The 14,560-nt window shown below is 42.8% G+C and overlaps 1 non-coding gene across 1 annotated transcript; it reads right to left on the bottom strand.

Moving 5' to 3' along the window:
- Positions 1-13,076: 13,076 nt before the first annotated feature.
- trnas-gcu (transfer RNA serine (anticodon GCU)) lies at positions 13,077-13,158 on the bottom strand. The gene has a single exon. It is a non-coding gene; the product is annotated as a tRNA-Ser (tRNA).
- Positions 13,159-14,560: the final 1,402 nt, after the last annotated feature.

The following is a 14,560-nucleotide window of genomic DNA, read 5'->3' as shown; positions in this document are numbered from 1 at the left end:
ACATAAAAAGGAGAGAGAAATAAATGCTGAGCAAAATAGAAGTTAATGTTTGGAAGGTAAAAGGAGCAAAAGATGTAACTTTTATTCTGGGTGAGTGAGAGGAATATATCACACTTTGGGGCTTTTGTAAGAGGATTTATTGATAAACCTGGGATTTGAGAGGAAGCTGGTTCATGGTTTACAGAACAAATTCAGCCCCTGGGATGGAGCCAACAGCTGCACTGTCCAAAAACAGACAGGACAGGGACACTGTCTCAGGCATGGTGAGCTCAGTCAATGAAAGCATGAATCTCTGAATCTCAAGTTTTTGGATTTGAGCCCCACGGTGGGTGTCTTTCATTTCCTTTGTAGGCTGATTTTACAGGCATTCTCCATCTCTGAATTCCTCGGCAGAGAGTTCAAGGAGTATTTGAAATGAGATTCAACAGCAGGATGAGAAAGTCTCTCCTTGATTCAGGACTCTTACCTCTCTGCAGCATCTCGCTGCTGAAGTCTGAACTTTGTCTCATTTCATTCTCAGCTCAGGGTCAGTGTGGACCAATGGGACTTCTGGCTGTCTCCCACTTCACAATCCATCAGTGCTGAGAAAGCAATGGGGAATATTCCTCACATGTTGTAATGTTTTATAAATACTTGAATGTATTTCACACCGTGTCTAACAGTGTGAATCTCCCCTGGTATATCAGCTGACCAATACTTCAATAGAACATTCACATAATGTGAGCTCTGAGATCCGTTCGGATCCCATTCCCAAGACCTGGAAAGTGGGATTGGGCTGGATCGCTCTTTTTCAGCTGGCACAGACACGATTGCTAAATGGTCTCAGTCTGTGCCATAAATTTTCTCCATTTTCTTTGTTCTGTGAAGTGAGGTGTGATTGGGAAAGGCAATTCCATCAGGGTTATATTTTCTACCAAAACAATGACACAAGGGATACTTCACTTTTTTATTCATTCATTCATGCGATGTGGGCGTTGCTGGCTAGGCCAGCATTGACCGCCCATCCTTAATTGCCCTTGAAAAGGTGGTGGTGAGCTGCCTTCTTGAACCACTGCAGTCCATGTGGGGTAGGTACACCCACAGTGCTGTGAGGAAGGGAGTTCCAGGATTTTGATCCAGCGACAGTGAAGGAACGGCGATATAGTTCCAAGTCAGGATGATGTGTGGCTTGGAGGGGTACTTGCAGGTGGTGGTATCCCCTGCATTTTCTGCCTTTGCCCTTCCAGGTGGTAAAGGTCGCTGGTTTGGAAGGTGCTGTCGAAGGAGTCTTGGTGCATTGCTGCAGTGCATCTTGTAGACGGTACACACGACTGCCACTGTGCGTCGATGGTGGAGGGAGTGAATGTTTGTAGATGGGGTGCCAATCATGCGGGCTGCTTTGTCCTGGATCATGTTGAGATTCTTGAGTTGGAATTGCACCCATCCAGGCAAGTGGAGAGTATTCCATCACACTCTTGACTTGTGAATTGCAGATGGTGGACAGCCTTTGGGGAGTCAGGAGTCATGGATGAGTGAGAGGAATATATCACACTTTGGGGCTTTTGTAAGAGGATTTAATCATAAACCTGGGATTTGAGAGAAGCTGCTTCATAGTTTACAGAACAAATTCAGCCCCTGGGGTGGAGCCAACAGCTGCACTGTAATTACTCACCTCAGGATTCCAAGCCTCTGACCTGCTCTTCTAGTCACGTTATTTGTATGGCTTCCCATTGTAACCCCCATGATGTTGATAGTGGGGGATTCAGTGATTGTAATGTCATTGAATGTCAAGTGGAGATGGTTAGATTCTCTCTTGTTGGAGATGGTCATTGCCTGGCACTTGTGTGGTGCGAATGTTACATGCCACTTATCATCCCAAGCCTGTGAGACTGAAATAGCTCAGTTGGGAGAGTGTTCGACTGAAGATCCCTGGTTCAATCTGGGGTTTTGGCAGTTCTCCTTTATTCTGCATCGCCATTTAGTTTTGACTCTCGAATTGCACAATTTACACTGAAATTATTTACCCAACTCTGAAGGTTGGATTGGAATAGAGAGATATCAAGGATGGGAGATATTTACATTGTCTGCTTTAGCTTATTCTCTATCTCCTTGTGTCCTTTCCCCCAGTTTTTGACTCTATCGGGGCAGGGTGAACATTTGATTTGCTGCATTTGTGCCAAACTGAAGCCTTTTCCACATCTCTGGGGGGTCAGACTCACTCTGTCTGTTTTTGCTGCTCGTGACCATTAACGAGAACAGGCCACGAGTTCAACGTTTATCAGCAAACGGAAGATAATTGGAAAGAATTCTGTGTTACTCCAGACCAGTGACAAAGATACAATGGATGTTATTCAAAATAAGTTTCCTCTGACATTTTATGTAAACTTGTTTGCATCTAAAAGTTGGATTTTAAGTGTTACAAAAATGTGTCAGATTAATGACTGACCATGTGACAGCGCACATGGGGATCAAATCCACAGCCTTGTTGTTATCAACACTGCGTCCTAACCAACTGAACTAAGCGGCCTATAGACAGAGCCAGGTATGGGTTTGAGCCGCACGCTGGGCGGTTTGTGTTTTATTTCTCACGCTGGGTGACAGAGCGATTGCACAAACAATGGACACATCACATTCCTGAAACATTGTTCTGATATAAAACAGTGTGAAATAAGAACTGAGCATGGAAATGGAACGGAACCAGAAATCAGGACTTTAATCTATTAAAGTTGATATTGAAATTCAAACATTCACTGAACATTCCAAAAGAACGAACTTTCTTCTGAGATAAAATCCAGGAACTTGAGCTGCTGTAAAACATAACTGAGCCTGATGTGATTTGAACACACAATCTTCTGATCTAGAACCAGACGCGCTACCGTTGCGCCACAAGCTCACAGCTAAAGCTAAGTTTTCCATTCATGACAGATTTACTTCTTGTTTAGATTCAGTGATTGAAATTAATTCAATCCTCATCTGACCTCCGCTCTGGAAAGGCCTGCTGCCCGACCTGAACCCGACGGGACCCGACGACCTGTGTCGGGTTCGGGTCGTGTCGGGTCGCTCTTCCGGGCTTTCAGGTTCGGATCAGGTTGGGTCAGGTTCAGGTCAGGCTGGGTTCAGGTTAGGCTAGGTCCGGGTGTGACACACACAGTAAGTATTAAATTTTGCACTGCTGGGAAGTTGAGTTTAATAAGTGTCAAAAGTTGAAAAGCCAACCTCAGCTGGGAGTATGGGACGTCAAGGAGGGAAACTCTGAGTCTGCTCAGTGAGCAAGTGAGCATCTCTATGATGTCATTGCGCTCATGCTGCAGCTTCCTGTAGATTCGGAATCGGGAGGTAGGTAAAGTGAACATTCCGGTGGTCGGGTAAGGCTCGGGTTTGTTTGGGCGTGGGAATAAATGGAGATACTCGGGCCGGGTCGGGCTCGGGTCCAATGTGGTTCTGTCAGGTTCGTGTCGGGTTTTTTTCCTGACCTGAGCAGGCCTTTACCGCTCTGTCAGTTCAGTGCCTTATTTAAACTATTACTTGGAGTTCTGTTTTACAGGGTCTCGGCTGTTTAAGTGTTTCCCAGACCCACTACTCTGATTAATCAGACATTTTGCTGCTAACTGCTGCTGCTGCAATTGAAATGTATAAAATAATTTCCAGTGACCTGCAACCAAAGGGCAAATACATTTCAGAAAGATAAAGCTCATTCACCAATCCACAAATGTGTCTTTCTGCTTCTATTTATAAACAACTCCTTCTCTCCACTATGAGAACTATACAATCACTACAGCTATTTGAAAGTTAGTATAAGATGTTCCAGTTCATCAATTTTAAAACTGCAGCAGGTATTTTCCAGAAAACTTCTCTGTTGGAACCTCAGTCCCATTTAGATTGAAAGTGGACAATTAATGTATTCACTTGTTCATTGTGGACAGGTGTCTGACTTCGAATAAATCTCATTAACTTTCAATGAGGTGGCAGTATTTCTGTGCTCCCATTTTACACAGTCTGTCCTGTTCATGCACCATGTTTTTATTCTCCTCTCCCATTCGCCACAGGATACAGATGACAAGCATCATCAATCTAGCTGTTGAAAAGCATTGGAAGAATCTGGTCACACAGGTATTGAAACATTCATTATCTGCCATTTTACAAGTTGGTTGCTTTAAACACAATACAATGTGCAATCATCTTGAAAAGGGATTCTCTTCAATATCCAATACAAATTGAATTACAAACCTGACAGACAAACACAGGAGAACAAGTGACGAGTGAACACAAACCTCATGGTGCTCATTTTCAGATTTATTGCAGTCATCCGAGAAAACAAGTGAAAGAATATTCCTGTGAAATGATTTGGAACGTAGGGGTGACTTTTGTTGGTGCCTTTCTTTGCTCTGTTGGTGAAACTTTCTTGCACCTGACTCCTGTTCATGTCACTGTTTCCTCTATTGAATGAGGAAGGAGATATTTGATCAGAAATCAACTGGATTGTGTACCTTTGAGAGGGGATTTCTGCACCATCAGGGCTGGAAACAGGAGTGAGTGAAAGACACTGTGTGGAGTTTGATTTTGTACAGAGGGAGAGCAAATCTAACAGGGCTGTGAGATATTGGCCTGGATTTTACAGCCCCATTGGCGGCGAACACTGAGACTTTCACTGCTATTGAGGGTCTGAACAGCACTGCAACTGCCGGTACATGCACACACTAACACCAGCATCTGGAAGTTGTGGTGGTGTGAAATGTGCTCAGAAGGAGCCTCTGATCATAATCGCACCAGCCCACTCTTTAAAGTGACAGGGACCTGTAGTTCAGCAATTTGGGCTCATTGCCCACAATGTATCCTGATTTTTACCTTGGTTGGATTGGAGCCGGTACCAACTGGCTCAGGGCTGCTCGGGAAGGACTTTTCTGTTGACACAACAGCTCCACTATTCCAGGAAGACACCGGCAGCAGCAGGGGTCAACTTTCAGAGGGAGTTCAGACATTTTAAATGTTGTATTTTGTTTCTTAATTGCATGTAACTTTTTAGCATAGCCTTATCAGAGTTCTTAAATGTATATCTGACTTTTTATTAACAAGATTGAAGTGCTTTTAAAAGATCTCTAAATGTATATGAGTTTTCATCAAAGATTTACCTGGCTTCTTTGTAAAGACTCGAGTAAGATTGAAGTGACTTTTAAAAACTACATCTTATCCTTTAAAATCCCGCTTCCATGTAGATGACATTGGAAGATGGCTTCAGAATAACTTCGACAATCTTTCTAACAGGTACTGCAACAGCTTAAGTCCTACTTTCTGCAAAAGCTGGTGAATTACGAAGAAACAATGGATTGAACATTTTATAAACTGTTGATGCAGATGGGATTCAAACTCATACATGTAAAACAGAAGGAATTAATAATCCATCATCTTAACCTCTCAAACACCTCATCACCCAGCTTTGTGCAAGTAACCCATCACATGTCTTTTTTGCCTCTATGGAAATTTGGGCAGGACGGTCACCTTCAGCTCAGATCCTGACTGTGCAGCCAGATGTGCAATGATGGAAATGTAGCTTCTGTAAGTAAATGGAATTTCCATCACATCAGGTGATGGCCTGTTGGGAATGGAACGGTGTGAAACATTTCCAGACCATGTCCAACACGTTTCAACTCAGTGTGAAAACCCACCACTGAAAGACTGGAACATACAATCAATTCATCACATCATGATTAACATCACTCAGACTCCTGAACCATGAGGTCACTGACGAAGTCATGATAACTTCTAATTTCTCATGAAATGACAACTGAACGAACTGACTGGAAGAATTGCTTTAACTCCACGTGATCAGAGAGGCACAGCCTCAGACCGACTTGGGAGATGAATATTGATTGAATAATTTCAGTGTGAGGAATGTTCCAGCATCATAAACCAGGGGAACGTGCTGACTGAGCTGTGTCTTCATCTCTTCTGGGCAGTAGGACATTTCACCCTTCATTCTGCTCTGATTCACTTTCCCAAAGTGGATCTACAGATTCTCAAATCTGGAGACTGGGTTTTCTTATTTTGTTCCTTTTGATTTTTCTTGCTCCTGAATGATAATATATTCTAAACCTCGGATCAACCCACCCCTTTGCGTCGTGTTATAGTCTTGGTTAAAAGAGACACAAAACGACACAAACACTCTGAAACAGACAACACGGTCACACTTTCCTTCAGTGAGATTAATGTTGAGCTGTTTTCCAGGTTAAATGCAACTGCAAACACATTGCTCTCAAAGAAATTGTAGCGAATTGAGTTGCCGTTGAAATATTAGCACTGAACATCTGTACGAGCAGGAACAGCCATTTCAAACTCACATCCTTCACAAAGGCAACCACTGAGCTGTTCTCTTTTGTGAATAAAATTCATAAGAAAAGTTAAAGTTCACAAGAAAACATATGTAAACGATTGATAGCTAAACTTTTGAAGCAAGGATCTGAATCCAAGATTTTCTGATAATTAGACAAACACTCGAACCAATTAAGCTACTGAGCCAGATCACAAGTGCTGTGACAACTAAGGGCAGAGGAGGGCACTCTTTATTCTCATCCCACTTCTCCACAGGTCACAACATCTATTTTAACTTTTCCCACTTACTGATACAGTCAGTCATGTACTCTATTTTTCCCAGAATAGAAGACACTGACCAGGTTTCTTTAATGAACAACAAATTTATCCATTTATTGTCGAATAAGTTTTAACTAGTCATGAAGTAAAGCATAAACACACAGGTGGACATTTTAAAAGTTCCTTTTTCACCTTGAACAACTTTTAAAGTCCTTTTTTTTGTCTTCGAGCCACACGCACACACACACACACACACACACACACACACACACACACACACACACACACACACACACACACACACACACACACACACACACCGGATAGCTGAAAAAATAAAAGGGATTTTTTTTTTTAATTCAGCACTCTGTTGCAGACAAAAACAACCTCTTGGGCTGTTTATTTGCTCATTTTTGAAGAAATCATCAGATGAGATATGTTGCTCCAAAACTGGAATACAGTCTAACTTCCGAATATACGTAGACAGGTCACTAGGGTATTTTCGAACAGTTCTTTTCAGAAGGCATTGAGAATTAATTTTAGCAGGCCTTCTTCAAAGACATGCGACAAGATGAATTAACTCAATGGACTTCTCAGGGTCTTTTAAAGATTTTCTGGAAAACAAACTGGGTTGTGGTCTTCTCTCCTTCCTTGACGATTCTTCAGGCTAACTTTATCAGCTGCTCACTCCAGCAGGTAAAACACACTGACTGGTACAACCAAAGGTTGTGAGTTTTCTGCTGTCTTCGATTTGCGCTGCTGCTGCCAAGGTTGTCCATTCAAGGGGCTTGACTGACTTCACTAACCACATTTCTCCCGGTTACCAGGGTTTCTGTTCTATATTTAACTTGAATCATGTGACAACCAGTAAACATAGTTGCCAAATTGGTCCTTTTGGTGCCCTCTTGAAAAAGAACTGGTCCTACATTTATTCAGTTTGATTATGACTTCTTCAAAAAATATTTTAACAAAAGAAACAGAATCCCTTCCATAACATCATGTACTTTCCCTGAGCTGCAGGTTATCGCAAGTCTCTCTGGCTGTGTTTATTTTAGCTGATTTTGTACTCAGGTTCTTTCTGAATCCATGTGTTTGCAGATCTTTGTGAGTGAGAGATGTGGTAATATGTTTAAAAGATTTCCCTGTAAATTATTCGTATCTCCATCTTTCCCCGAACTTTGTACAAACACATTAATATGGGAATCACACACATCAGGCCGTCAAACCTGTCTGCTAAACATTGAAAGGTGACAGTGTTTATTGTGACAGGGTTCCATTTCTGAAGACATATCTTGATGATTCACACATGTAAAAATTTGTATATTATGTTCATGACATAATGACATAAATAAACATTTCCTTGCACTTGCCATGCTTGGTGAACATTTTCTCTGCTGATGCCCCCTGAATATATTAGAGAACATGGTGACGAGGTTGAGATAAAAGCCTGTAAATATAGGCAGCAAACAGCAGCAGGGACTGCAGTGAACAAGATTTACGTGACATATTTGTGCTTATATTGGTGGGTGAAATAAGATACTAAACACACAAAATCCTACATTTGAGCTCGCGTAAAAGATTGCTCTGTCTATGGAGATAGCATCAAAGAATGCTCAGGAATTTTGTCCAATGCCAGTGATAGTAACACACTTCAGGGGAACTTAAAAAAAAATGGTAAAATGGGCTTTCACATAACAGATGAAATTTTACACAGAGAAGTGTGAAGTGATACAATTTGGAAGGAAGAATGCCATATAAATGAAACGTTACAGTTCTAAACTGGGTGCAGGAGCAGAGAGACAATGTACACCAATGTGAGAAGGATTGAAAAGGTAGCTAAGAGCAAACAGGACACTTGGCTTTACTAATAGAGGCATAGAGTAAAAACATATAAGTTATGCTAAACCTCTTTAAAATACTGGGAATGAATGGCCTCCACCTGTACCTCCACAGAAAGCTTCCATTCCAGGTTTACACACACTCGTCAGGATCACTCTCCACAGATTCTGCCCTCCAGGCTTGGACAACCACTTCAGGATCACTCTCCACAGATCCCGCCATTCCAGGTTCGGACACCTACTTCAGGATCACTTTCCATACATCCCAGCACTATGGGCTCGGAGACCCTCTTCAGAGATCCTAAATCTCCAGACACGGACATCCTTTGAGGACCACTCACCACAGATTCTTCCCTCCAGGCTCAGACACCCTCTTCAGAATCACTCTCCATACATCCCGCCACTCCACGTACGGATATCTCCCTCAGGATCAGATCAAAGAATGTTGTTTGTCACTTATCAGCTCAAGCCTGAATGTTGTTCAGGTCTTGCTGCTTTCAGGCACAGACTGCTTCAGTATCTGAGGAGTTGTGAATCATCAGCGAACATTCCCACTTCTGACTTATGTTGAAGAGAAAGCCATCAATGAAACAGCTGAGGATGGTTGGGCCTAGGGCACTGCCCTGAGAAACTAGGTATCCAGTCATGAATGGTGGTGGACAATTAAATAACGAACCAGATGAGGAGGGTCAAAAAACATCCCTATCCTCAATTTTGTTGGAGCCGAGCACGTCAGTGCAAAAGATGAAGCTGGAGCATTTGAAACCATCTTCAGTCAGAAATTGCTCAGTGGATGATTCATCTCGGCCTCTTGAGGTCCCCATCATCACAGCTTCCAGTTTTCAGCCAATTTGCTTCACTCCCCATAATGGCAAGAAACAGCTGAAGGCACTCGATGCAGCAAAGGCTATGGGCCCTAACAACATTCCGGCTCTAGTGTAATTCTGAGATATTTTTGCCTTCAGTCTGGTTCAGTGAATATACTGAGTCGGTTGTGTAGGTAAAATCAATTACTTTATTTGCGCATTTAGCCGGCTGACTTACTCTAATGCAACGACACTGACTCCACCCAGAGTCTGTCTGGTCCACTAGAGTAAGTGAAGTTTTTTGATACGGGTACTACTGTTTATACATTAAGATTCATGCTACACCCCCTTGTTTAACCAATCAGTGCGATACAATTCGACTTCACCCACGTGGTGACATGCAGTACATCTGTTACTGAGGTTACAATACACTCCATTCTCAATACATACTTGTTACTAATAAAATATTGTTTTGTACCAGCAAGATAAAACAAAGCAGACAAGCAAGCTAATTAGCAAGAGCATAAGAATCATTTATAATCATTCGAGTCTCACTCCCTACATGGATCATGAGTCTGTCTCTACCTTGTGACAAGTAATTGCGGCGCTTCCTGCTATCTCTATTAGGTGTACATTCCTGAGTGTTTCGTGCAGTCTGCAGCTACATCAAGTAGCGGCAGTTCACGAAGATAAGAGGGGCCTAGCACTCCTTATCACCCACACAGGGATGGACATCATTTGATTCACAGGAGTCCATTTGTTCCAAACCACAGGGACTCACACAATCAGGCCATAAAGAACAGATGTCTTTGCAATTACCAGTGTCGGCTCGTCTTTACAGTCTCACACGCTCTGCCTTTACTTTTAACTATTTCATTGTGGTTTCTGCCACTTAAAATCAAAGCTCAGCAAAGCTACTATTCCTAACTTGGCTATATTTCCCATTAAGCATAGTTCCATGCCTTTCTGCTCACTTCCACACTCGTACTGAAGACTTGTGCTCCAGAACTAGCTGCGCTCTCAGCCAAACTGTTCCAGTAGAGCTGCAACACAGGCATCTACTTGACAATGTGGAAAATTACCCATGTGTGCCCTCTCCATAAAAAAAATGCAGGACAAATCGAATCTGACCAATTGCCGCCCCATCAGTCTACTATCAATCATCAGCAAAGTGATGGAAGATGTCACCAACAGTGCTATCAAGCACCACACACTAAGCAATAATCTGCACATCGATGCTCAATTTAGGTTCTGCCAGGGTCTCTCAGCTCCAGGAAATAATTTGGCAGATAGAGTAGAATGTGGGAAAATGTGAGGTTATCCACTTTGGTAGGAAGAATAGAAAAGGAAAATATTATTTAAATTGTGAGAGATTACAGAATGCTGCGGTGCAGAAGGATCTGGGTGTCCTCGTACATGAATCACAAAAAGTTACCATGCAGGTACAGCAAATAATTAGGAAGGCAAATGGAATGTTACCCTTTATTGCAAGGGGGATGGAGTATAAAAGTAGAGAAGTCTTGCTACAAATGTACATGGTGCTGGTGAAACCACACCGAGAGTACTGTGTACAGTTTTGGTCTCCTTATTTAAGGAGGGATATACTTGCATTGGAGGCAGTTCAGAGAAGGTTCATTGGATTAATTCCTGTGATGAATGTGTTGTCTCATGAGGAAAGTTGAGCTGGTTGGACCGATACTCATTGGAGTTGAGAAAAATGAAAGGAGAACGTATTGAGACAAATAAGATTCTGAGGGAGCTTGACAGGGTAGATGCTGAGAGTATGTTTTCTCTCGTGGTGGAATCTAGAACTCGGGGACACAGTTTCAGATTTAGGGGTTTTTCATTTAAGAAGGAATTTCTTCTCTCAGAGGGTCATTAATCTTTGGAATTCTTTACCGCAGAGAGCAGTGGAGGCTGGGTCATTGAATGGCTTCAAGATTTTTATCTACAAGAGAGCCAAGGGTTATGTGGGCAGGCAAGAAAGTGGGGTTGAGGTCATGATCAGGTCAGCCATGATCCTATTGAATGGCGGAGCAAGCTCGAGGGGCCAAATGGCCTAATCCTGCTACTAGTTCTTCTGATCTTATGTTCGTATGACCTCATTGCAGCTTGGTCCAAACAGAGATGAAAGAGTGGAATTCCAGAGGAGAGGTGAGAGTGATTGCCCTTGAGTGAGTGTGGCATCAAGGATCCCCAGCAAAATTGAAGTCAATGGGAATCAGGGGGAAAACTCTCCACTTGTTGAAGTCATACCTCGCACAAAACAAGATGTTGTGGTTAGTGGAGGCCAATCATCTCAGCCCAGGACATTGCCTCAGGAGTTTCTCAGGGTAGTGTCGCAGACCCAAACATCCCAGCTGCTTCATTGACGACTTTCTCTTCAACATCAGTCAGAAGTGGGAAAGTTAGATGATGACTCACAACTCTTCAGATACTGAAGCAGTCTGTGCCTGCAGGCAGCAAGACCTGAACAACATTCAGGCTTGAGCTGATAAGTGACAAGCAACCTTCTGGCCACACAAGTGCCAAGCAGTGAACATCTCCAACGAGAGAGAGAAAAAATCTACCTTTTGATATTCAGAAGCATTATCATCGTTAAATCCCCCACCATCAACATCTTGACCAGAAACGTAACTGGACCAGTCACATCAATGCTGTGGCTATAAGCGCAGGTCAGAGATTACGAATTCTGCAGCAAGTATCTCACCTCCTGACACCCCAAATCCTGTCCACCATCTACAAGGCACAAGTCAGGAGTGTGATGGAATACATCCCACTCAACAACACTCAAGAAGCTCAACACCATCCAGGACAAAGCAGCACACTTGATCGGCACCTAACCCGCCACCTTAAACATTCAATCCCTCCACAACCAGTAAACAGCGGCTGCAGTGTGTACCATCTCCATATGCACTGCAGCAACTCGCCAAGTATCCTTCAACAGCACCTTCCAAACGCGTGACCACTATCACCGCGAAGGACAAGGGCTGCAGATGCATGGGAACTCACTACCTGCAGGTTCCCCTCCAAGTCACTCACCATCCTGACTTGGAACGAAATCGCCATTTCTTCACTGTTGTTGGGTCACAATCCTGGAACTCCCTCCCCAATAGCACTGTGGGTGTTCCTGCACCATATGGACTGCATCAGTTCAAGAAGGCAGCTCTCCACCACCTTCTCAACGGCAATAGGAATGGGGAATAAATGCTCGCCTTATCAGAGATACTCACACCCAAGAATGAATAAAAACCAAATCACTCTCCACAGATTCCCCACAATCTGGGCTTGGACATTTACTTCAGGAGCACAGAGCTTTATATCACTGCAACATGAGTTCCAATCTTCATATTCTGTTCACTTTTCACATTATTTTCGACCAGTCCACGAGCTTTTATTAATTCAGTATTCGGGTCTCTGCTCCACCGCCGTTTCTAACATCTCACCTCTTCCAAAAAAACGCTCTGATCTATCGTAGGTAGTAGATGACCCCTCATTTTAAACTCCATCTGCCAAAGCATTACTCACTCAATTAATCTATCAAGAAGATTTGAAAATAAATTTCTTGCCAAAGGATAATTTTCTGCATCTGCTCCCTCGCCATTTGCTTTTCCCATATTTCTTTCACTTGGTGCAAAGCCAGAGAAAGTAAAGATGGAAGGAAGGAGGGGAAGAAAAATCCTGCTCCGTTTCGTGATCCCTATTTGATCTTCATTCCAGTGCAGTTTGGGTGAAGAATTTCAAATGTCTGTCTCAATTTTAATAAAGTATAACCAATTCTGGAATCACTATCAGGACACAGACAAAAACGGGTTTTGAGGCTGACTTTGCACATAAACTCCCCCAACATAAATAGTTAATAAACAAGCGACAAGGATGGGATTCGAACCCACGCATGCAGAGCACAATGGATTAGCAGTCCACCGCCTTAACCTCTCGGCCATCTTGTCAGTTGCATAAGCATGGCTGTCACCTTCAGCGCAGCTTCTAGCTGTGCAGCGAGCTGTGTCATGATGGAAATATATCTTCTGCAAGTAAATGAAGTTGGGAATGGAGCAGTGGGCAACATTTTCAGACCATGTCCAACACGTTTCTACTCAGTGTGAAAACCCACCACGGAAAGACTGGAACATACAATCATTTCATCACATCATGATTAACATCACTCAGACACCGGAACCATGAGGTCACTGACGAAGTCATGATGACCGAATTTCTCATGAAATTACAACTGAACTAACTGACTGTAAGAATTGCTTTAACTCCACATGATCAGAGAGACACAGCCTCAGACCAACTTGTCGGGTGGTGTAAACAGATATCACTGCTTCTGATCTTCACCAGAACAGAGAGTGAGATGTGACATTGATCATCAAACAGACTGTGAGAGAATACAACAGAATAAAACACATGGAGAGACACTGTGGAATAACAAATAGATTTGATTGGAATGTTGAAATTTTGATTGGAATGGATAAAACAGCAGAAACAGCAGATTAAATTGGGATTCTCATCATTATATTGATCTGGGACATTATATTGACCTGTTTTACTGTCTCCTCACTGGGGGATTTCAATCAGTGAGCAATATTATTCTCTACTTTTTTTGTTAATTGGTCCCAGAACTGTCACTTGGAATTAATATCAGTGTTCTGACTCCTGAATAATAAAATTGTGAGTTTCTCGATATTTTCTGGACACATTTCCTGCTGAAAGAACTAAGAACTCTTTTCTAATTTACACAGTACAAAATACACACTCATCAAGCCTGCTAAGCTAGCATCCTTGGTGCTGCTCTCTCTTCTCCCAAACTTCATCTCATGTGACTGTTACATTATCACTCTGACAGTGGGAGGGGTTGATCCCACCATCTTCAACATTAACCCTTTACATTCTTATACCACACTGTCTGTCCAAAAAAAATGGGTGGAGGGAACTTCCTTCATTTATCAAAGCACCAACAGCAGCACAGTGGCGCAATGGTTAGCACCACAGCCTCACAGCTCCAGTGACCAGGATTCAGTTCTGGGTACTGCCTGTGTGGGGTTTGCAAGTTTTCCCTGTGTCTGTATGGGTTTCCGCCGGGTGCTCTGGTTTCCTCCCACCTCCAAAAGACTTGCAGGTTGAAAGGTAAATTGGCCATTGTAAATTGTCCAAAATGTAGGTACGTGGTTGGAGAATGGTGGGGATGTGGTAGAGAATATGGGATTAATGTAGGATTAGTATAAATGGGTGGTTGCTGGTTGGCACAGACTCGGTTGGCCGAAGGGCCTGTTTCAGTGCTGTATCTCTAAATAAGAAAAGTAAAATAAAAGCTACCAGTCGTAACTCAACTCAAACCCATTAGAGAGA

This window comes from Heterodontus francisci, unplaced genomic scaffold (genome assembly GCF_036365525.1).
Source record: "Heterodontus francisci isolate sHetFra1 unplaced genomic scaffold, sHetFra1.hap1 HAP1_SCAFFOLD_102, whole genome shotgun sequence".
In the NCBI taxonomy this organism is placed as follows: domain Eukaryota; kingdom Metazoa; phylum Chordata; class Chondrichthyes; order Heterodontiformes; family Heterodontidae; genus Heterodontus; species Heterodontus francisci.
The sequence above is the reverse complement of the archived record's forward strand: the minus strand, read 5'-3'. Positions and strand labels throughout refer to the sequence as shown.